Raw genomic sequence first — 24343 nt, 5'->3', positions numbered from 1 at the left:
TTAATTCTGTTATGTAACGGTGTGGTAGCGATGTGGGACGAAAGCCCGAAGTTATGCAGGTCTCAGATATGTACCACTTTGGTGAAACCCGCGGATATGGTGCTAACGATAAAAGGTTTCTGTTACGCCTAAGAGACACAGCTCTGTACAGCGAATTGTGTGGTTTTACACCACTGGGCCACCCGTGAGCACTGCGCGAAGGTTGAGCTAGATCTCTGCTCATCTCTTGCATGTCTGTGCTGGAGCTCCGGTCACCTCATGTATGTCTGTGCTGGAGCTCCGGTCACCGCTTGTATGTCTGAGCTGGATCTCCACTCACTTCTTGTATGTCTAAGCTGGATCTCCGCTCACCTCTTCTATGTCTGAGCTGGATCTCCGCTCACTTCTTGTATGTCTGAGCTGGATCTCCGCTCACCTCTTCTATGTCTGAGCTGGATCTCCGCTCACTTCTTGTATGTCTGAGCTGGATCTCCGCTCACTTCTTGTATGTCTGAGCTGGATCTCCGCTCACTTCTTGTATGTCTGAGCTGGATCTCCGCTCACTTCTTGTATGTCTGAGCAGGATCTCCGCTCACCTCTTATATGTCTGAGCTGGATGTCCGCTCACCTCTTGTATGTCTGTGCTGGATCTCCGCTCACTTCTTGTATGTCTGAGCTGGATCTCCGCTCACCTCTTATATGTCTGAGCTGGATGTCCGCTCACCTCTTGTATGTCTGTGCTGGAGCTCAGGTCACCTCTTGTATGTCAGAGCTGGAGCTCTGCTCACCTCTTGTATGTCTGAGCTGGATCTCCGCTCACTTCTTGTATGTCTGTGCTGGATCTCCGCTCACCTCTTATATGTCTGAGCTGGATGTCCGCTCACCTCTTGTATGTCTGAGCTGGAGCTCTGCTCACCTCTTGTATGTCTGAGATGGAGCTCTGCTCACCTCTTGTATGTCTGAGCTGGATCTCCGCTCACCTCTTATATGTCTGAGCTGGATGTCCGCTCACCTCTTGTATGTCTGAGCTGGATCTCCGATCACCTCTTGTATGTCTGTGCTGGAGCTCAGGTCACCTCTTGTATGTCTGAGCTGGAGCTCTGCTCACCTCTTGTATGTCTGAGCTGGATCTCCGCTCACCTCTTATATGTCTGAGCTGGATGTCCGCTCACCTCTTGCATGTCTGAGCTGGATCTCCGCTCACCTCTTATATGTCTGAGCTGGAGCTCTGCTCACCTCTTGTATGTCTGTGCTGGAGCTCAGGTCACCGCTTGTATGTCTGTGCTGGAGCTCAGGTCACCTCTTGTATGTCTGAGCTGGATCTCCGCTCACCTCTTATATGTCTGAGCTGGAGCTCTGCTCACCTCTTGTATGTCTGTGCTGGAGCTCAGGTCACCTCTTGTATGTCTGTGCTGGAGCTCAGGTCACCTCTTGTATGTCTGTGCTGGAGCTCAGGTCACCTCTTGTATGTCTGTGCTGGATCTCCGCTCACCTCTTATATGTCTGAGCTTGATCTCCGATCACCTCTTGTATGTCTGTGCTGGAGCTCAGGTCACCTCTTGTATGTCTGAGCTGGATCTCCGATCACCTCTTGTATGTCTGAGCTGGATCTCCGCTCACCTCTTGTATGTCTGAGCTGGATCTCCGATCACCTCTTGTATGTCTGTGCTGGAGCTCAGGTCACCTCTTGTATGTCTGAGCTTTTGCTCTGCTCACCCCATGTATGTCTGAGCTTGTTTCTTGTTTGTGTTTGTCATGTCCGAGCAGGGATTAAACTCACTGTGTATTTGTTGGTTTATCGTTTCTAAAATGTTCCGGGAAAGTGATGTCACGGTTGTATTTGATTTTACAGGAGCTTATTCCTTGGTGTCAATTCTAATCTGGAATCACAACGATATATACTATAAAGGACTTGCACAATCAGTTCACGTAGGGTAAATATTTTCTGTGGAATAAGTTAGTCTAGGTTCGTTACATATGAGACTCGTTATATCCCGTTGTGTGCGGCGTAAATCAATATTCACTCATTTTCTCACAACTGTGAAGCTACCTCCGACCACAGTGTAGACATGTCAATTAGAGCCTAGTGTGACACTAAAGTAACCAGTTATTACTAGATTGAGTGAGTATATGTCTACTATAAATAGCTGTCGAAGGAGTGATTCAAACAAACTCGTTCAGCTGACATGACGAGGCTAACGTGTTATAAGTCGACATAATCAATCATTGTGAACGTCACGATGCAAAACATTGGTAAACTGCTTGAAGCGTGCGTATAATCATCCCAGTGTGCCCTACTCACGCCACCTGTACTGAAGAGGGTTTGCGGGCTGCATGTATTATGACAAGGATTTCTTATAAACAATCATTATGAAATAGTTATTATGAAATTGTTTTTTTGTCAAGATTGTCTAGCATATGTATAAATTGGTCAATCAAACACTCGGGAGATTTATTGATGTTATATGTCGAATATAACTCTGTGTACTTTGATTGCATGCTATTTAGTATACACTGTATCGTTAGTACCCGGGTTAGAATAGGTTTTCAGCAACTCATGCATGCCGTAAACGGCGACAATGCTTGTCGCAAGAGGCGACTAACGGGGTCAGCTTGGTTGACGCAAGTCATCGTTTCCAATTGAGTAGATCGATGCTCATGATGTCAATCACTGGATTGTCTGGGCTAGACTCGATTATTTACAAACCGCCGTCATGTAGCTGGAATACTACTACTACTACTACTACTACTACTACTACTACTACTAAGTGCATTTATAGTGCGCCAGATTCCATTCACCAAGTGGATGCTCATAGCGCTACACTATTATTACCCCGGTCAATGGATCGATTTTCATGCTCATCTCCCTGGGGAGTATACAACCCAAGCTGTCTGTGAGGCGCTAGAAGGTGAACAGCCACATTACCATCTCATGCTGATTGTGGCGTTAAACAACAAACAAACAAACAAACAAACAAACAAACAAAACACTGTAGTTAGAAGTATATTACGACAATCTGCAAACAATCGAGTCTGGGTTTGAAAAACACAATGACAGATTACTAATCAAGGACCCGTGTGATCCGGGCACGGTGACACACGATCAGCTAACCCACAGAGCCTGACTCACTACCCGACTTAGCAACCAGCAACAGGAATAAATACTTGTTATATTTCCTCTGAAAATAAAACATGTTTTCAATATCCACAGTTATCAATATTCCAGCCACACCACGACAGACTGTACCACAATAGGGGTGCATTGACTACACAATGAGCCAAGTCTGACCCCCCGAAGCCCAATGGTATGGCTTAGTTTCTGACTTATCAACGTACCATGGATCGTTGCGCGTAATATCAATCACAAGATTGTCGGGCCCATATTCAATTATTTATAGGTATCTACTAAACACGTAAGCAAAAATTAAAGAAATGCGCTCATGCTGATAATGTAATTACATATACAAGCTAAAAACATCCTTTCTATTTTGTGGAATATCACATACGAGACCCCGTCTGTTTTAGTTCTCTTGCATGGTTCGCATTACTGCATTGCATAAATACAAGCTGTGAAAATAGAGTACTGATTAAACGAACTATCCATGAAAGCTGATTCGTTAAAAAAAGTTATTTACATCTTGCAAAGAAAACATTTCCCCCACTAAACAGTAATAATATATTGATATGAATCTTACTTTGCCCAAATACGGAAGACTGAGTACCGTGATAGGATCTAAACTACCCAACCAAATGAGGAGTTTATTGCATTTATTTATATCTTAATCATATAAGATGTAATGATATCGTGATAGATTTGAAAACGGAAAATATTTTATAATATTTGCTTGCCTCTTTGAATTTGATTTTACGATTCTCACAGTTTTGGGATAATGTTCCCGGGAGTGTAGTGTCATGCGCAATGCCATTATGTTGACGTCTAGTAGGAACCATACCAACTTGTGCCATACACCTGTATGCAACAAGTTGGTCCACCTGTAGACCCGTGAAGATCCGGGGTAGAATACGTCTTCAGCAATCCATGCTTGCCGTAAAAGGCGACTATGCTTGTTGTAAGAGGCGACTAACAGGATCGGATGGTCAGGCTCGCTCACTTGGTTAATGCATGTCATCGATCCCAATGGCGTGGATCGATGCTCATGATATCAATCACTGGATTGTCTGGTCCAGACTCGATTATTTACAGACCGCCGTCATATATAGAGAATACTACACTCATTCTCGTTAGATACCATTTTTACGAAACGAGTGGACTTTCTATGGTATCTGACCTAGCGAAAGCGAGGTCAGATACCATAGAAAGTTCACGAGTGTTAACGAAATCAGACTGTTAACGAGAATGAGTGTGGTATTTTATTTATTACCCACGTTAAATATATATTTAAGTGTAAATACATAACAACTTTCGTTCGTTGACAGACCAAACTGAAACCGGTTGCAAAATCTGGTTGCGCATGAATATTGATATAAGACCAAATATGGGCATTGTTGACATGTTTATGCATACGCATTAACAACATGCGCCTGCTGTTCTGTTTGCAAACAAACCAGCACCGATGCTCAAGATCCTTTTGGGAGAAGTCTTCAACTTATGGTAATTCAAGCGCCATGTTGTTAGTACGCAGGACACCGATAAGAAAGTTTGAAATGTCACATTAGCGCCGCTCTTTGAATATCGGACCAACAGTCACACGCATCACACTGCCGGGGTCCCGTCTGTGCAATCAAAATGGTTCGGTTTCCTTGATCTATCAGCTGAATTTATATCATGTCCGTACCATTTTGGAAGAGGGAAATCAGACTGTTCGCCAAAGACATTCATGTTAACTGTACCACCCTATATACTGAAGACGTGAAAATCAACAAACTCAAATCTGCTCGCATGTCAGTGACAGCTTCGAACGATCGAAGGGCAAGGTCGCCACCAGAATAAGAAAAGACAACCGCGATCCACTCACAGCGTTTTACGCTAGAGATAGGGAATGTTACTGTTCACATTTGGGATGTTTGGGGCCACAAAATCAGAATTCAAGCACACTTCCACGGAGTTTTCGAATGATTTGTATCGGAACTGTGAACTGTGATCTGGTCGTGCTGTCGTGTTCGTTCATTCATGAACAACACCTCCCGAAACAGCGCCACAAAATACGCTTCAAGGGGGACACCGATGGCACAACCGGATCATCCCAAGTAAGTCTAGATATCTGTCCAGATAGTTTAAACAGACTTCATTTCACCACGCCTATCCTTTTACGTTAAATCAAATTGAAAGTTGGGTGCGTCACGCTCAAGGGACGCGCTCGATCGGCAGTCGTACATTGTTAATCGATTTATAGATCTAGCTCGATTATATGTCTGTAGGACCTCTATGCATAACTTATATAGAATGCAAACCGAATTTGATGCGTGTGACTATCTTGTTTGGTTTAATAAAGTGTTTGTAAATATCTCTCGTTCTCATGAATTTCTTCAGTTCTGCCTTGTAATCGCAAAATGAATGACGTCTCGCGATTTTTTATGAATGAAAAAAGTAGTCCCGGTGTGACAGAGGTCACGGTTATCCAATCAAAACGAATAAAACAAGGTCAACCTTGTAGTACACACGTGTGACGTACGGATTTAGTATCTTACCACCTGTCTCTTCACCACGTGGGTAATAAAGCTGGAATATTGCTGAGTGCGGCGTTAAACAACAAACCAATCAACCAACCAAACATGCACCTGTAACTGTCCTGAGTGTTGATTACAGACACTAAGGTACATGTATTATTAGTCTGTAGGTTACACTAAGGTACATGTTTAGTAGGAACCATGCCAACTTGTTGCATGCACCTGTAACGCTCGGAGTGGTGTAGTCCAGAGAGGTGCCAATTGGATTCCTTTAGTTGTACAGGACATGCTGCACGTGCCACTATTTGGTTACCAAACAAGAACGAGGCGTGCAAAGTGTGATGGGGACACGCGGGGTCAAAGAGGTCAGATTGAAAGTAGCAAGTTGAAATACGGCGTCAGACATTAGTTGTTTGTTCTGAGGCATTTTACCCCATTTTGTTGTTTGACTGTATATTACACTAAGGCATATGTGTTATTAGACCGTATTATTACACCAAGGCACATTTGTTATTAGACTGTAGATAATACTAAGGTACATGTGTTATTAGACTGTATATTACACTCAGGTACATGTGTAATTAGAAAGTATTATTACACAAAGGCACAAGTATTATTACTTTAAGGCACATGTGTTATTAGACTGTATAGTGCAATAAGGCACAAGTGTTATTAGACTGTATGGTGCAATAAGGCACAAGTGTTATTAGACTGTATAGTGCACTAAGGCACAAGTGTTATTAGACCGTATTATTACGCTAAGGCAAATGTGTTATTAGACCGTATTATTATATTAAGTCACAAGTGTTATTAGACTGTATAGTGCACTAAGGCACGAGTATTATCAGACTGTAGATTACACTAAGGCACAAGTGTCTTTAGACTTTATAGTACACTAAGGTGCATGTGTCATTAGACAATATTATTACACTGAGGCACAAGTGTTATTAGACTATATAGTACACTATGGCACAAGTGTTATTAGACTGTAGATTACACTAAGGCACAAGTGTTATTAGACTGTATAGTACACTAAGGCACATGTGTTATTAGAAAGTATTATTACACCAACGATTCGCTGTGCAGAGTTGAGTCTGGGAACGCCAGAAACCTATGAGTGTGGGTTCGAATCCCGGTTCCCCCCGATTATGTTTCTAGGGTTGTCAGCACCATACCCGTGCTCGTGGGTTTCGCCGAAGTGGTTAACGTCTGAAACCTGCATTACTTCGGGCTTTCTTCCCACATTAAGCTGACACGCCGCGATATAACTGGAATACCGTTAAAAGCGGCGTTAAACCCAACTCACTCACTCACTCACTCATATCGTTTACTTGCGACATGGTTCTTACAAATGTATCTGTTTCAAACTATTTTCGGATAGTTCCCTTTACTTGCCTTTGGGTTAATACACCATCACGTGTTACGCATGTGACAAGCACAGATGGGCGGCTGTAGAACTACATAGCGTATTCGGTTGTATTTCACTTTACTTGTCAAATATAACTAGATTATAAAATCAATATCAGACAAGATTTTTCGGGGACTTTATCTTTTGCCTGTTGTTTAACGATGCACTCAGCAATAGTCCAACTATATAACGGCGGTCTGTAAACAATCGAGTCTGGACCAGACAATCCATTGATTGACATCGTGAGCATCCATCATTGGGACACGATGACATGCATCAACATGCGTCAGCGAGCCTGACCATCCGGTCCCATTAGTCGCCTCTTACGACAACCATTGGTTGCTGAAGACTAAATTTTAACCCGGATCTTCACGGGGGAGTTTATCTTTACTACATTAAGAGCTAAGTGATACTCGGGTTGGCGCCATACACTTGCTGTGGAGTCTGTATCACCTCATGCAGTACGTCACGCCCAGCACCTCCCCTTCCATCCATTCCTAACCTGACATATCTGACCTATATACCTCTTTAATGAGTGTTTCACAAGTCGTACGCCTCAACACCAATGCTATTCCTATACCCACCATACAATGCATTTTCATACCTGCCTCGTCACTGCTATATATTCCTACCCGTAACGTCAGTTGGTTGGTTTGTTGTGTGTTGTCACACAATGCTATATTCCCACCTACCAGACACACAATGTTATATTCCTACGTTTCACCTACCAGACACACAATGCTATATTCCCACCTACCAGACACACAATGCTAAATTCCTACGTTTCACCTACCAGACACACAATGCTATATTCCCACCTACCAGACACACAATGTTATATTCCCACCTAACAGACACACAATGCTATATTCCCACCTACCAGACACACAATGTTATATTCCCACCTACCAGACACACAATGCTAAATTCCTACGTTTCACCTACCAGACACACAATGCTATATTCCCACCTACCAGACACATAATGCTATAGTCCTACCTACCAGACACACAATGCTATATTCCCACCTACCAGACACACAATGTTATGTTCCCACCTTCCAGACACAAAATGCTATATTCCCACCTAACAGACACACAATGCTATATTCCTACTTTTCACCTACCAGACACACAATGCTTTATTCCTACCTACCAGACACATCAACGTTATTCCTACCCAGCAAACCAATACACGCCACTTTTTCCGATATCTCTATACGCGAATGACAAATCCACTAACCTGCGTCATTTGCTCCACTTACAAGTACGTGCCATTCTATCTGAACTTGCATGTTCAACTGATACATGCACGCGTGTATAGTCTCTGGGACAAAGTTACAAGCACAACAAGTGACAATGCATAAAGGCTGTCGGTTGTATGCACGCAGAGTCGTTAGACGGCATTTGTTGCGGCGTAAATATAAATGTATACAATCTACATACACTTATATTGTCTCTTGTTATACTAATAACGTTTCTTGTTGTACGCACAATGTCTCTTGTTATGGTTATAATGTCTCTTGTTATACTGACACTTGTTCATGTCGTGGTCTTGGCAAAATAGCAATTTTGTAAGCCGACAAGTATCGACTAAACCCTATTTTTATGTTTGAGAGAATGTTGGAAGGTAATATAATGAATGAATGAATGAATAAATGAACGAACAAATGAGTCCCTTGTCCAGTCACAGCATTCACGCCTCAATTCTACTTGCTATAGAAATAGCCTGTTTTGTTCAGTAATGCAAGGTCATGCGCACTATCCTACACTAACACATTGCAGGGAATCGCAGACAGACTCCATGAATACAAGCATTGCTGAACACACTGCCTTAGGCAAATCTGTCGTTGCTGGCCGCCCACACTGAATATGGGTTATGACATGCACAGGTCTATCATGAATTGTTGATAACAGTATGTGTATAAGCAAACACCATGGGCATTGTGTAGCTCATGGGTATTTAGTACTTTATTCCATAGGGGCCCTGGTGAGAAAGTGCCACATCACCACGTGTTAATCAGATGGTGTATTCATTATGGTGGGGGCCGTTTCAAGACGTTTTTTGCTATTGCTATTAAATTATGTAGCACCATGAACACAACGGAAACTAATAAAAGTTGGAAATGTTGACGAGTAAGTGTTAGGATTACGCTATATAATTTGGGCTAGAGATTCTTTGACATTGTTGAGTTATTAAAAACGAACAGATTTATTTCTATTTCAGTCAAACAATTAGCAAATATGTTTGAGTATGCTCGATAACTTCTTCATTATAAGGTGTATAGAATGCTTAAAAAATTATTGACGGCAATAAAATGTATCTTTGGCTTTTTGTTATTTATTGTCTTTTTGATCGATTCATATATGTATCTACTTACGTATGTGGGGTATGGACTTATTTAACACACACGGATGTAAGTGAAACACCAATTTGATGTTAAATATAGCATAGAGACCAATATTGTCGAATTTGAACATGCATATAATTACAACATAGAATTGATGTTTTTCATCCCTACATATTCTATAATACTAGAATACAAAATCTATGTCGACATTGAAGTCAATATCACTGTCTGAAATTAAGGAATGAAAAAAATATGGATGCCTACAAATATACTCTGAATGAGCTCTCGCGGGCAATGCAGTGCAGTTCGAATAACGGTTATAAATTGTCCGTTTCCGTCTGACAACAAGTTCTATGTTGCATGGGAGATAACTCCGATTTATGTAAACTTTGACACGAGTCATCGATCTCGTAGCAAAACCGTCGGCTTGCAGAGAAGGGGCGGTGAGTTTGATAAGTGTTGTCGTTGACATAACATTATAATTGTTTTGAAAATACCATCTAGTGACGTATGATGCTTTTTTAAGGTATCAGCTTTAATAACACTACTGATCCACATAAATGTCTCAAAGGAGTAAACAAAACATACATTGCAATCTACTGTTTGCCACTGCTTCAGTAAAGACGATTTCTACGCTGAATGTCGATTACAGCCGGTTTATTTCCGTGTTTCGATCTCTACAGCGTTCAGCTTGTCTGTACTGTTTAGTTGTTTTCTGAAATCGGCTTGTAAATTAAAAAGAGTGTTCTGTGCATTATCGCACATTTATACCCGGGGATGCAGGTGTCTTACTGAATTCAGTAAATGCAGTCTTTACCATGTATGATAACATGCTGTTATATTTGGAGTGAGTTTGAGAATGACACCCTTGGCTCTAAAGTCAAAAGTGTCAAACACACATTACAAAAAAACATTCCACAGATGGTTAAAAATAAATTATGTGAGGAGATCTGTAAATGAATACTGACATTATTCATGGTATCCATCATATATAAATAACAATCGATAAGAGTGCATTTACCATATATACTTTCTGGCATTTTGGTTAGTTGCATGCACATGCTGCATGCTTAGTAACACTTTCTCAGACACCATTTTTTACCTGCCTTGCTAGTTGCTAAATTAACGGGGTTGAAACATGATGAGTAAATGTATTTCACTCTGATGATACATGATTCATGCTCTGTCTATACATGCTATTAGCATGATTAATGTTATTTTCTTAAAATGTTTCTTCAGACGACAAGGACACACCCACATATTGGGATATAAATAACATATATATTTTAAGAACCATATCAGTTATTTGTAAACCTATCTTAGGTTACAGTATGCAGTGACATTGGCATTAAATGGAGTGTATGTAATTTCCTACCCCAAACGAATCCGTACCCCAAACTGCATGTAATTTTTTACCCCTATGCAATAAGCAATATATTACTTTATGTAAAAAATGAAATATTTGTTTTGGTAGTTGTATGTAATTGAGGGTTTTCATGAATGTTACAGAGAATTAATGGTGACTGTTTCAGTGAGAATGCAAATGTTTTTTTATGTGTGGTGTTTTTGGTAGTGTACATTGTTTGATGATACATGTAGTTGTATGTATATTTGAATATATGTGTGGTTGCCTTTGAAAGATTGCGTTATGATAAACTTGTTTTATGACATCTCAACAGTGACTGTTTTGTTCTTTATCCCTTGGAGGGGCGGTCGGGTAGCCTAGTTGTTAAAGCGTTCACTCGTCACGCCGAAGACCCGGGTCCGATTCCCGACATGGGTACAATGTGTGAAGCCCATTTCTGGTGTCCCCTCCGTGATATTGCTGGAATATTGCTAAAAGTGGCGTCAAATCAAACTCACACACTCACTCACTCACTTTATCCCTTGTTATGAATGGACTGCTCCACTGGGACATCACACAATTCGAAAGAAATCACGATGAACATGGCCATTAGAAAACGTAAGATGTTTTAAAACCTGTAAAAAACTATAATAGGACACTAATATGACCTTATAAAGGTGTATTTAATAATACTAAATAGGGTACGAAATTTCTCATTTTTAGGGGTACAAATTTTCAAGGGGTACGAATTCGTTTGGGGCATGAAGTTAACGCAGCCCATTAAATTGAGGCTCTTGCATTTGTTTCACTGTGGTACAGACTTTGATTTGCTGTTAATTCTTAAGTAATTTTGTAAATGCTGTGCAATCTGCTACCCCTCATTAACAGAATAGGTTGACCCATATTATCTGTGACTACTTTGCCTGATAATTGAGGTAACAGACTTGGTTCAGTAAGTGATCTCACAGAAATAAATACATACTTGTACACCTGAAGTTAATCAACAAATCTTACACTTCCAGCACTTTAACCAGGATTGGCATTGATTGTTTTCCACTAAACTGGTTTACCAACTTTATGTCAAAAGAAATAAAAAATATTTAGCTGCACATATTTAATTAATTTCTAATTTTTGTTTTCACATACTGTAGCAAATGGGTTCATGTGGTTTTAGGACTTACCAACCAGCAATTGATCCCTCTCACGGAGAGCTGAAACCAGTGATTCGTTATAGAATGACAAAATCAAATTATGTGCCATCAATGACATATGGTTTTATCAGAGACCATAAAATAGATTTTATGGTCTCTGGTTTTATGCAGTGTATCGTTGTGTACTGAACATGCTGAAAATAGATTTTGCTTAAGTCTACGTAAGGATTATTCCACATTTGTACTTGGATCTTCCTAGGGTGTATTTGTTTTACAGAAGTGTCCAGGTATAATCATATAAATATAATTTACTAAATTTAAGGTATGATATTTTTTTTTCTTTAATGTTTTATGAAAAATGATGACCTGAAAGTATGTTGGGCTTCAACACATGTCAAAGGTAGAACTGGGATGATACACCAACTGTACGATCGAATACATATCGGGATATCTTACTCACGATCCGATATGTATCATGATACGTGCATTAGCTTTTATCTGTGGCCCGTTAAGCCATCTGTTTCAAGACAGGATGGCCAAATACCTGGCACACTGATAATTTACACAGTATCGCACAACAGATGAAAATTTTTTTTTTTTCACTATTAACTTTCGCTACTGATTAGTGTTTAGTGTAACAGTTTTTGAAGCATTTAAGGTAAGAATCAATATGTTTTACTTAGTGTGCAACTGTGATCGATACTTGTATCACAAAGTAGAAAATCGTGATTCAGCGATGCATCAGTGTATCATTCCACCACTATTCAAAGGTGTGAATGACATTTACTTGATATTGCTTGAGCAAACTGAGTGAGTGAGTTGAGTTTTATCATATGTTTATGCCACTTTCGGCGTAATTGTATGTCATCGCAGGCGATGCCAAGCATCAGCTTCTCACACTGCACATATCTGGGTAATCAAGCACGGAGTACCACCATGACAAGGCAACATGTTTACCTTTAGTCTTATTATCACGATAACCCCACTTTGCAAATTTAATCTAACAGCAACACCAACACTTGCTGAGATATTGTCGGTTGAACTAGAATATACTGGATAGACCAGCATTACTGACTGTGTCACTGTAAGCAACAGTGTCACTAATTGAGGGCTGATGATGAACTGATGAAATATTCAGCATGATACCCAGGTCAGGAAGTGGAAGACGTCTAGACTGGATTAAACAATGACATCTGAACCATGTGGCTCCATTGGGATTCTGTATAGAATTGGTCTTCCGAAACCCATGCTTGTCAGACTCGCTGACTTGGTTGATACATGTCATCGTATCCCAATTGTGTACATCAATGCTCATGTTGTCAATCAGGGAATTGTCTGGACCACACTCGATTTACTGACCGCCGTCATATAGCTGGAATATTGCTAAGTGCAGCATTAAACAACAAACAAAAAATCAAAAGGGATTCAGGTGAAGAATGGGTCCCTTGTATCTTGTGCCCAATTGGTCACAATACCCTATACTTGTCTCCCTGTGTGGGAATCTGGTGCACAGTTGGTCACAATACCCTATGTTTGTCTCCCAGTGGGGAGATTCTGGTGCACAATTGGTCCCAAGTTCTGCATCTAATTATGATGGACTGCATCACTGAAGTTCAACATTATCCCCTCTGAGGTCCACACATTTTTGACACTGCTGCCGAAGTGCCTGGATCTCGCTGGTGTAGAAGGCTCGGTCCTGGTGGTGTAAAAAGTTCCCCTCAGCGGAAATGAAGTCATCATCATTTGTATACTGCTTGTCAGATAGTTCTTTTCTCAAGTTTGGAAAGTGGTGGAAATCTTCATTGCAACCATAGTGACCTATTTACTATGTTTTGCCTTGACATTCACATACAGTTGCCTAAGCAAATTACTATAACATGGGCCTCACCTTTGCTGACTGAATAGACCTTGCCTTCTTCTTTGGAGTGGACATTAGGTGTTTCCACTGCTTTGACGGTTGTTAAGTGGTGACCCTAAGACATCCATGCATACAAATTACTCGACAGAATTACCTGGGTCTACTTCAAAAGAATATAAATTCTCATGAGAGATGATGAAACTGGGGCAATTCTGCTGAGGAGTCGGAAGGCTCGGAACCCAGCATGGTGTCATGCCCAGTTCTTTCCTTAGTGTGTCCTCAACTCTCTCATGAGAGATACCTACTGTATTTGCTATGTGACACGTGTGAGTGGTCAGTCATCCATATTCTTATCATGTATTTTTCAACATTTTCCTTACTGGTGAGAGCTGAAGGTCTTCTTGATCTTTGATCATATACAAGGCTCGCTCTTCCATTCTGAAACTCTAGTGCCATCCTCCTAACAGTGGCAAAGGAAGGAGAATCATCCTCTGAAGTTGACACCATGTTCACATGAATGGCTGTTGGAGTTAGCCCTTTCATTTTGAGATACAAGATGACAGTTAAAAGTTTTCAACAACGGAGAATACCTGGTCACTTTGATGCCTGCAGAAATATGCTGCCTGCTTGTGTATTTGGTTCAAATGCAGCATGTAGGCATGGAAAGTATTGTACTTAATGCATGCAAACTCTTAGGGTGTACAGTACATCCTTCATGAATAAGCTCAGGACTTTTTGGCCACTCTTTGTAAGATATGTCAGCAGGCTGATTGTGTGTCAGTGTCCCCCGATGGCATGCAGTGATGATTGTGGGTTTGAATCCAATTGACCCCAAATTGTGACTATTGGTCTATCAGCACCATATCTGTGTCATTTGGCTGATTGTGTGTCACGGTACTCAACTAATCCTATGGATGATTGAACCGTTGATAATAGTTGTCCAAGCTGTCATAAGCCGTGAGTCTATAGCCGTATTGGAAAGTAGAATGCACATCCATTTCTGTTATTGAGGTGTGAGACAGCTGTTGTTCATTACACTCAAGGAAATTGCCAGATGCCGTCAGCTATGGGCTGCCAGACAATCCAAATGGTTGTAAGTTTATGTTACTTATGATGTAACGTGTAGATGTAAACATATAAATAATAATTTCACCCTGGTTTTCAGTTGTTTGTTTGAACTGCAACTGGACTGAAATCAGCAAACATTAACAGGTACAAAAATGCCATGATTCACAGTTTTTTTTCATAAGTAAGATTGTCATTATGTCAAAGGAGTTAGATCCAGAAAAACGATAGAACAAGAAATTGTTTGGTATTCATCAAGATATGTTGATGATGATGATGATGATGATGATGATGATGATGATGATGATGATGAACTAAATGAATCGAAATATTTCTACAAGATTAAACATTTCAACATGTTAAATCCCATGATTCCTCCCTAAAGTGGATCTTTATTTATTCTGGTTTGTTTGTTTGTTTGTTTTTTCATGTCATGCCAGAGTTATGAGCTGTATCACTAAGCCAGACTGGAAAAAGAAAATATGAGATGCAAAAATGCCTCCTGCCTCACATTTATATAAATCCAATCTATTCATTGTGGTCTTGTCACTACTGTTGTCATATTGATGAGTTGTTCTTTTACATGTTTAAACCTCCATCATCTGGCACCTCTGTGGTCTAGTTGATAGAATGTGTGCCTGGCGAGTGGAAGAACGCACAGGGTTCAAACTCAGGCTGTGTCACCCCCCCAAAAAGATTTTGGTACTTGTTGTTACCTTACTTGTTTTTCAGCATTAAAGGGAAAACAAGGGCTGGTCGGGTCGGAGTCGGTATACTCTCTGAGTGGGGTATCCATGCTAAACTGTGGCATTGAATCTCAGAGGGCTAACACTATAGGATCAGCAAGTCTGGATTAGTACGAGCAGGCACACACATGCATGTGCATGTACATTGCTATATACATGATATGTGAGTGCCAGAATCTTTAACGCGATGTTCAACCCCATTTCACTCACCTCCTCCATCAATATCATGTTCATAAACAACATTCTATATACTGTATTAATCTATTGTGAGGTTTGATTGCCTGCTATGAGCAACATGGATTGGATAAGACCTTGACCTAGAATCTGCTCAAATGAGCACAATAGACACTCCACAAAGTAAGGTGATCATTGGTCAATCAATGATGCCAGAAGTTGGAACAGAGATGTGTGAGTGCTTTCTGGATCTTACATGGAGAGGGCAGTTGATTATTTTAACATTAATATGTACTGACAATTCTTTCCACTGTGTCAGTGGTACCAGTATTCTGGTCATGCATTGAGAGATAAGGACTGTAGATTCCATGCTACATTATGGCATTATGAAAGTGATGATGAATGATTGATTCCAATGAGCAGGAGAAGGCTGTGCACCACTGTGGTGGGAACTAGCTCTAATCTACATTCAACCAAGCATCAAACTTCATCAGTTATAGTTGTTTGGGTGTTTTGACACCTTTTCATGTAAAGTCTTCTGTTGTCAGTGGAGCATGCCTTGTGTTGTCTTCGTTCTGTTATAAACAAACAGTTTGAGGCTATGATGATATGAATCAGTTATGATGGTTACACAGTGAGAAAACCCGTCAGAAGTCCGGGAAACATTATAAGTCTCAAGCAACCTATGCTTGTCATAAGAGGCTACTAAATTCACAATCTGGTCAGGCTCAGTGTAGATCAATGTTAATAATGTCAATCATCAGATTGTCTGGTCCAGATTCAGTTATTTACAGACTGCCATCATATTGCTGGAATATTGCTAAGGCTGAGATGAGTCCAAATTTACTACCAGGGTACCTGGAAAAATGTATTTAGAGGTACGCGTATGAAACGATCTGGTCATGCAAACACAGAGTTAACTGAAGTTTTATCTTTTATTCAATCATATAAATGTCAGAAGGAATGCGTACATGACGTGTAGTGTAACCATGGATTTCTTGATAATTTTTGTCATTAAACTCACTTGGCTAACCATTGGTCCGGGTAGCCCTGTGGGTACCCGGGTCATACTCAGTACCCACCCGACCCGAGTACCCGAGTTACTCGTCCCAGCCCTAAATATTGCTGAGTGTGGCGTTAAACAACAAACAAAACTAATATAATGTTTGAAAAAATAAGACATGTTTGCCTATCAAGATACATACCTGTGTTGCTGGGCAAAACAGAGCCTGAGGGTATGGATATGATATGATTTATGATACGACATGCAGCACCAGCATCTTCATTTAACGTCTCTAGTTGGCAAAGATGAATGTGGTTTGTCAAGATTGTCAGTTTTCCCTTTACCATAAAATAGGAAGATAGACTGATAATTATATAAACTATGGTGTCATATTATGCTGTCTTCTATCTATTGCAATTTCTAGTATAGATCTGTACAATATTATACGTACGTTGTGTAGTGGCCCAGTTGTGGAGACCCTCAGGCATGCCAGAAACCTAGGTTTGTGGGTTCAAATCCCAGATTTGCCCAAATTATATTTCAAGGTCTGTCAACACCATACCCATGGTCATGGGTTTTACCGAAGTGGTAAACATCTGATTCATGCATCACTCCTGGCTTTCCTTCCACATGAAGCTGATACATCGTGATATAACTGGAATACTGTTCAAAGTAATGTAACCAAAGCTCACTGAAAACTGGATTAAATGTGTAACTTCTTTGAGAAGCATTTAGAAGTTGGAGTACTAAGTAAGGATAAGATATATGGATGAACAGCTTCTTTATTAAAATTGGGAGCGATATTTCGGTGTATGTTCTAACACCGTTATCAAGCAAGTGATGATTGAGACTTTATCATACTCATAACCCAATAAGCATATGGGAACTGAATTTAGAGAAAACATTTCATGCTTTTCAGTGCACTTGATAGTATATTACATGGTGTCATTTAAAACTGCAAAGCTCTAGATATCTTAATTGCATTTATGAGATAGGGGACTCTCATTGCCTAGTTTCGAAGGAGGAGAGCGTGGAGGCGCAGGTGACATGTATCCTGTTAGGTGTGCACTTAAGGAAAACGAGGAGGACTTCACAATGCACCACATCCCTTGGGCCCTATTGTGACCGACCACTGGAATACGTATCTGGTGGCCGAATGGATACTGTTTGAAATGTTGACTAGGAGTGATGTCCTGACTATGGAATACGGACAATGGTTGGCAATCAATATGGTATAAAGTTTGTATTTTATAAGACATAAAATATAAAAAAAGGGTCGGAGTTGATGAATTTTCAAATGAGACTTTAGGGTCTCGTTCCACAAAACGATCTCAGAGATATGGCAGGATATTACTACCAGGCTTTGACATAGACTTAAGATAGTTGTTGTTCCAAGTTGGTTTTGTGGAACGGAGCCCTGGAACAAAAGGTGTTTTGCGAAAACGTATGTCTGACTTTATATGATGATTGTATGAAACGTTTAACTAGAATAAATTAAGTTGCAAACTCAATTGACTGTAGTTGATAGGGGGTTGGTTGACCAGTCAGTTCAGACAACCAATTATTGGTGATGGTCAATTATGAAAACTCCACCTATTCCCATCAGGCTGTCCAGGAAGATTGATTTGAACCATGTCGGCTGTAAGCAATAGTAACATGACCCCATGTAGTTCTGCTTACAGTGTCAATCTGGCTTGCCTAGTCATAGCCTCTACGGGGATTGACGTGCAAGATAAGTCTCCAGGGCCCTGGATCATATTTAAGATGGGGACCCAGCACCTCATGGAGGCTTATCATTAAAGTTGACCAAAATGGGAACACTTGCAGCTCTTTGGTGAATGAACTATTAAAACTTACATTAAACATTTATATCTAATCAGACCCTTGTTGGGATCCAGAGTCAAATATGACCCAAAGTGATTGTAGCGCTACGACTTTCTTAACTCTTATACTTTAACATAGACTGACGACTATAGTAGCGCTATGATCACTCTGTGATCTGGGCCCCCGTAACCCATGCTTGTTGTAAACTCCCACAAACATGAAGAGTCAGTGATCACGATGTGTAACCTGGCTGATTGTGTGTCATTGTAATCCAGCAGTGTGGATTGTCACTCATGCTCCCAACCACTGGTTTGCTGGTCCCGACGACATTCATACAGGCCCCATTGACATAGCTGGATCATTGCTGAGTGCAGCACGGCAACCATCATCCCACTCAGCCTAGCCTGTGAAGGAGGAGTACTTCTACACAGGAAACGGTGGCTAAAGGAGTAGGGGAGGTCATGTCTTTTTTAAATGAAGTGGTATCTGAATTCAGCATTTTCATGCCTCATTACAGCTCTCACAATTTTACTTTCCATTCAGGATATCATCTTCAACATCTTGAGTGTATTTCTTTGATATTATACCCCACATAGATACTGAATCATGGGAATTGCACCATGTGTGATAATTGCCATGGTATATCAAGTAATGTCGTCCGTTTTAGTCAAATTAAGCATCCTGCTATTACTGGTTATTTCATGTCCATGTGGTAATTGGAAACATGTTTACTGTGTAGAAGACTGATTTGGATCAAATTGCTTCAATTTCCATAATAGCACAAATATCACATGTCTTCGTATTGATCTGGAACCCTGATTGTTAAAGGGTACGCAGTAGACAATTACCATACTGAACCTATTAAACACTCTGCTCATATAACTGACTCCTAGAGTTTTTCTTAACACATGCCTGTGCAGGGTTAAAAGTTGCTGTGTGAGATTAGGTAGAAATCGTGAAGTCTGTCAATCAGTAGTTATTATCAACACTGTGCTACACTGTCATTAGTATCAATAGACGTAATAATAAGAAAAAAATAGTGTTTATCATATACTAGTCCTAGTCTTTTGACAATTTTAATAGTCTAAAGTTAATGTCTAATGCTGCTTGAAGTGACTAGACCATGTAGACCCCTGTTCATGTTAACAAGGCAGTTCAACAGTATCATGTCATAAATCAAACTTAATTGATCTGCAAGTTTTCAGCGGGACAAAGTCAATATTTCAAGGGATATACAGTTCACATCAATACATCTTATGCTGAAAATAAACAGCTGTCGTCACCATCACAAGCAGCATGAGTTGAAATACAAGTTCTTGATCCTGCTTGGGTGTGTTGGAGTTGGTCCATAGGTTGAAACAATGGTTGTTATGGTAATATGATTTTGTGTGTTGTGCTTTTTGAAGCTGTCTTTGTTGATGTGTTCAGTCATTGCTTCAAAACCGGCAGGTATTTCCTGTGATGGGGGAGACGGCTAGTTTTTGTTTCCCCATGTTCGTAACTCATTGTTGTTCAGGACATCCAGTATGTCTACCCAATGTGAAACCAGAGGACAATGAGTTTTTGCTATTTTGTACCGAAACAATTTTCACCCAATGTTAACATGCTTAGGGTTTCACTCGACCAGTAGATATCCACAGTTATAGCTAAAATGGATAGAATTATCATTAAACCGCCCGTATGTTATCAGAAATCAGCGGGCAACTGTAACTTGATAATGCCATCATATTGTTTGACGATGGGCCATTATCACGCCAGTTGTTAGGTGACCTCATAGGATAGTGAGAGGTTACATCACGTTGAATAGTGACGTCATCTGGTTTGTTCTATGACGTTTCCATATTTGTACAAGTGTCTCGGTGGCATTTGTGTTGATTGCAATAAATGTTTCAAATCCGATATTGTTGTTTCTTTTTATTTGACAACAAATTCAATCCATTTTAGCTATAATAAGGGAAATGCTATTTTTCAGGGCATTATCATTTGCATAAGCCCTCGGTCTTATCAACTTCCCCCCTTCGTCGGGCCTCAGGTTTCTGCAAATGATAATGCCCTGAAAAATAGCGTTACCTTTATACTAGTGCTGGATTGATTCATTGATTACTCGGTCAATAGTTGAATCTGACTAGTCACATTGACTATTGTTGTAGAATCATAAGTAATCGATATATATGATATACATGTAATCTATTTTATTATTCTATAATTTCGGTAGATATGACCAGATAATTTCAATTGTTGTAGTCAATATGGTCAATTTTCTTTCATCATGTTCATTACAAAATGGACATGTGTGTTATTTGATGCATATTCATTAGAAAAGACTGACTTGAAAGTAATGTTATGTAATGTGATTATTTCATGAGAAGAAAAGAATTATCACAATTTGATAAAAATTTAGGCTGGGATGAGTCCAAATTTACTACCCTGGTATCCGAACCCCCTATTACCAAACCCTACCCAGGTACCCGCTGTAGGTCTTGAGAGTTGGGTTGAAATTATGTCTGGTTGGGAATTGTTTTACTGGAGCACTGTCAAAAACTGTACAGATACATGTATGAAACGATCGGGTCATACATACACGTGCATAAGTTGGCTGTAGCTTTATCTTGCCTCAAGACCCGTGAAGATCCGGGGTAGAATAGGTCTTCAGCAACCCATCCTTGCCGTAAATGGCGACTATTCTTGTCGTAAGAGGCGACTAACAGGATCGGATGGTCAGGCTCGCTGACTTGGTTGATGCATGTCATCAAATCGCAATTGAGTTGATCGATCCTCATGATATCAATCACTGGATTGTCTGGTCCGGACTTAATTATTTACAGACCACCGTCATAGAGCTGGAATATTGCTGAGTGCGGCGTGGATATTCAGATTGATAACCACCACTATCCCTAGCCTGGGTTACTTTGACTTTCCTCCCACATTAAACTGACATGCTGTACCAGATGCAACTGAAATACTGTTCAAAGCTGCGTTAAACCCCCTCAATCATGTAAATGAATCACCTTCATTTTGTAGGAATAATGAGGCGTGTTAGACGACTAATTTGAAAAAGCAAAGTATATTCAATTATGCTGCAGTTTGAAAATCAGATTGAAAATTGCTTCTTTGACCTTTGATGTTGGCCTCTGAATGCGGTTGATGATTCTTACTCTAAAGGTTGATTATTCGCATCCTATGTTCTCCCCAATTATAACCCTTTGGTGTGTCATCACCAGACATGGGCTTGTGGGCTACACTCATGTAATAAAGGTCTAACCTGTGTCACAGGGACTTTTGTTCTGTGTTAAAACTGACAGCGTCACTGTGACTTCCATATGACGATCTGTCCTGCTCTATCATGGTAGAAAGCAGTGTTAATCACTCACTTGTCCCTGTGGCCTGTCCAGGTCTTATACATGACCTTTGAACATATTGGTTGCTTTTTCGATTTTTTAGTACTTTCCTGCAGGCTCTCGCTAGTCTCAGTAATGATTTTGGGGAGTTCCGGGCATGGCAATTGGGGTAGTAACCATGGTACCTGCTGTACCAACAACACATAATACATTGTGTGCCAGAAACTTTTGAGTCAAATAGCCCAAACTTATATTTTGGCATTACTTTCAGTATATTTTAGTCTATTTAGGATTTGCTAAGCATAAGCTTATCTAACTAGACCAGAAGAGGTTTTACTAGATCTGGGGATTCGGACTAACAGCTAGGGTCTGATGGTGGCAGAGAAATTAGTATGCAATCTTGCTCAAATTACGAACTGAAATTCCTTTGTTTAAAGTGTAGTGTTTGAGTGATGAAAATTTGAACATGTGTAATATAATCTTCTTTTCATGCTACTGTCATCATGAGTGACTGATTTGGGACAACCTTTGTCTGAATGAACATCTATTTCCAAAGGCTAATTATCGTGTTGCCATCATGTATATAGTTCTGGAATCACTTAATTGCCATAACTTTTAAGATACTAATCCCAATTGTCAATCCCCATTGTATTGTACATTGGCTGTCAACCATCCTGAACATGCTGAAGGAGCTGTGCAACTATGTCACTCATTAATTACTGTTCTTTATATTTATGACTTCACCCATATCAGGTGACTGGAGATGTGCAAGTCTTGGTCCAGAGACGAAAAATGGGAAGGTCTTTCCCTTAAAGGAGCCTAGCTAGGGTCAGACTAGGTGCTCCAGGGCACCAACACAACAACCGCTACCACTATGTGCTGACCTGGCATATAGTGCTTCTTGTATATATCTACCTGTATAAAAAAAAGCAAACTTGTATATACTGCAAGCCATCGATTCCATGTTGTAATTTCTTACCAAGAACCATACACTGACCCCTTGCATATAGGCAAATGCAAAAAACGTATTCGACGTAATAAGCGCCCTGCTCTAATAAGCGCCCACGGCGATATTTGCTAATATATTGGCTAGTGAACAATACGAATTAGCACCCCTTCCGATTGATCTATGTACACAAGACTTATTTATTCGCGTATAATACGCACTCGTGTGTTATATGCACCCTTAAATATGAGCAATTAAATTCTAAATTTATCTTTCAACTGTATTTTTTTCACCAAAATAATATTCTAATAAGAGCCCCCTATTTTAAGAGCGCCCTAGGCTCTTATTACGTCGAATACGGTAGTCATTATCAATGTTACATGTGTTGTCAATGGATGTGTGGAAAGCCTGTTGTTACTGCCATGGTAGTCCTGTGCCATGACTGTCGAATTTATAAATATATATCATTTTACTAAAAGCCTAGGCAAGTCTAGATCAAGCTAAACCAAGTTTAGTTTCCTTGATGAAAACAGCAGAGGAAGAAAGGTTCTTTTGAAAAAAAAAAATTACAATTATTCTAAGGAAATGTTTTCAGAGACTACATTTTAGTCTGCTGCCGTAGCTACAACTGACTTGGTTCATATTATTCAAATAGCTATGCAGTGCAGTCCAAATGGCTGTGCTGGGAAAATTATTTGTGTCCATTCTCAATTTCTTATATATTTTGCATCCAATAAACATGATAAAGTCGGATGATCTGTTGACATGATTATTCAGTGATTGTATAATATAATGATATGATATGAACAGAACTGTGTTCTTCTGTCTTAATTTGACTGATATGCAGCAGGAATACCGTAGAGCATTTGTCACTGTTGGCATATTGCCTGACATCCTTAGCTCCAAAATATGATACTGTATTTGCTATAATAAGCACCCCCTGCACTTAGAAAATTGATAAATTGGGGCACTGTATAAAACCATACACAACTAGTTAAATTTGTTGTTGGAGATCAAGTGGATCGAAACCAAACGTCGACAAAATATTTTGATAATAGCTTCTATGCATTTATATACATCTTCTCTCTGTAAAAATATCTGCAATATACACAAGAAGTTCAGAGTGTCATGCAGTGCATGAAATAGTCTCAAAATATTGCTGGCCTTAAAAGATAATAGCCTGTTTCAAATTTAACTAGCTTAAAAATGTGACAGTGTATTTCATGTTCCACAATGTTTGACAAGGGCAGTCAAGGTTTGTGAAGTAACACAGCTTGTGATTGGTTAAAGTGCATATTATAACCAATCAAAACACATTTGTCATACATAGTGTTACAACAGTTACTCATACAAGTTGAAAGAGGTTAAGGGCGTACTTACTTATTCTTGTGTTTGTCATTTACTGCTACCTGCAAATTTCCCTTCCGCCAAAAGAAGAAAAAATATTTAATGCTGAATTATCCTATATCCATCTGTATTTGTATGCCGCCTCTTGAAAAAAGTACTAAGTTTCACAATTTAAACATGT

General features: G+C 39.9%; 1 protein-coding gene across 2 annotated transcripts in view; it reads left to right on the top strand.

Annotated features, from left to right (window-relative positions):
- The first annotated feature begins 9716 nt into the window (after positions 1-9716).
- Positions 9717-24343, top strand: part of LOC124146151 (alpha-(1,6)-fucosyltransferase-like) — a 145573-nt gene continuing 130946 nt past the window's right edge. The window contains exon 1 of one of the 2 annotated variants that reach the window (XM_048402864.1): positions 9717-9808. The gene's annotated coding sequence lies outside the window, so the exon portion shown is untranslated. The remainder of the gene's footprint in view (positions 9809-24343) is intronic. The other variant, XM_048402863.1, reaches the window with a different exon arrangement.

This window comes from Haliotis rufescens, unplaced genomic scaffold, assembly GCF_023055435.1.
Source record: "Haliotis rufescens isolate VD_foot unplaced genomic scaffold, xgHalRufe1.0.p SCAF_3, whole genome shotgun sequence".
Lineage (NCBI taxonomy): Eukaryota > Metazoa > Mollusca > Gastropoda > Lepetellida > Haliotidae > Haliotis > Haliotis rufescens.
This window is presented reverse-complemented; position numbering and strand designations above follow the sequence as displayed.